Here is a 1,754-nt window from a genome sequence, read left to right as displayed (position 1 = left end):
TTTTTGCCGAGTCGTGCTAATTTAATAATTCGGTTTTGTATGATGTGATGATGTGGGCAGCGGTCATGAATACAACTAGGAAGATGACATCAGATGAATAATGTAATGATGAGGATCATTATGAAGATGATGAGAATAATGGCAAGAAGATTGTGATAAGATAATTACAAATAACTAATGTTTATGAGTGCAATGGGAAGAATATTTTCATGAGTTAAAAATATTGACTGTTCCATTCAACGAGGTGGAGCTGAATTGAATGGAACAGTCAAATCTTATGATAAAAAAAACACTCATTATTTGTTTTATAAAGTGAGACTTCTTTATACCTTTTTTAGTGAACCAGCTGCCCGCCAATAATGATGATTTCAAATAAAAATAACATTTTTTTTTGCCAATTAGCGCACCTGCGGCCACGAAAAATGGAAATTTAAGAAAAAATAAAAATTTTCCTTTATTTTTATTACTCCCGCCGCTGCTTTGATATCTCCAAAAAATAAGATATATATCAACCTAATTATATAAATTTTAAGCATTTAACCATCTCATTACTGTACTACACTCTTTACATTCACCAATAAAAGTTTATTTTTCTTTTGTCATCCGTCTGGATGTTTCTGGCAAAACTATCTGCTAAATAAGAAAACATAATTTTATTTTTTTTCTGTCCTTCTCTGACAATCTTTAAAAAAATAAGTTCGCGAAACAAGGTAAAAGAAAATTCTTGTCTGACACCTAAATTAGATTCTTGTCATTTGATATTTTATGAGAAAAAAAATATCTACCTTTTTTCTGAATAGAGATTCTTGTCATTTGATTTTTTTTTAAATCTACCCTTTTTCTAAATGGAACAGTCCATCGTCGTTTTAACAATAAAATACTGTATTGTATTATTCTGAAGTCATATCGTATCCTAGGCGCCGTGCAATGGTCAAAAACAAATAGAAGTAAAAATGCAAAATGGTAACGTGATCATAATTGCGAAATTAACACATTAGCCAGCTGATGAAGATCGCTGTGTGATACAAAAACCAGAGATATTCTGGTTTATTAAATCAAAACATGCATATACATAAAATTATTTGTTTGCAGCAAGAAAGCTTTATTTAGAAAGTTGTTAAAATACATTGAGAGATATTAATAACTTATTGAGAAAGATTTAGAACTTATTAATCTATAACAGTGCTGTATCTGTCATTAATGATAGCATTGATAATTCCAGTCCTTGCGCTAAGTAGGATTTTTCTCAATCAAAAACGTCTCATCAATCCTTACACTAAATAGGATTTTTTCCCTAGCAAAAATTTCTCAAAAAAGGCTTCACACAATGAATCAAATAATGATAAAAAGTAAATAGCCTTATATTTGGCTTTTTCTCATTTATTTATTAAGCACATTTATAATTCATGATAAATCATGCTCAAATGCGCTTTACATGATAAAAATACAAAAAAGAAAAGAAAATCAAAATACAAAAATAAACCACACAAAGAACATACACTTGTAAAGAGCTTCATATCAAGCTTACCGTATCTACACAATTAGCATATATTAAAAATAGTATCCCATATTAAATATAGTACAGTAAATTATCATTTAATTCGGCTTCAAATAATACATAATAACTAGATTTGAACTCGTCACTGAGGACGAGTTTGGTGATCCGCAGTACTTTGACCCTCACGAAGCACGCGCGGTTCTGATTGAAAAGTATTATATGCTAAAACATGCTCTATTTAAAGAGTAATTTTGAG

The sequence above is a fragment of the Anneissia japonica genome, unplaced genomic scaffold (assembly GCF_011630105.1).
Source record: "Anneissia japonica isolate Jap-2015-1 unplaced genomic scaffold, ASM1163010v1 scaffold1764_len714935_cov166, whole genome shotgun sequence".
Classification (NCBI taxonomy): Eukaryota; Metazoa; Echinodermata; class Crinoidea; order Comatulida; family Comatulidae; genus Anneissia; species Anneissia japonica.
This window is presented reverse-complemented; position numbering follows the sequence as displayed.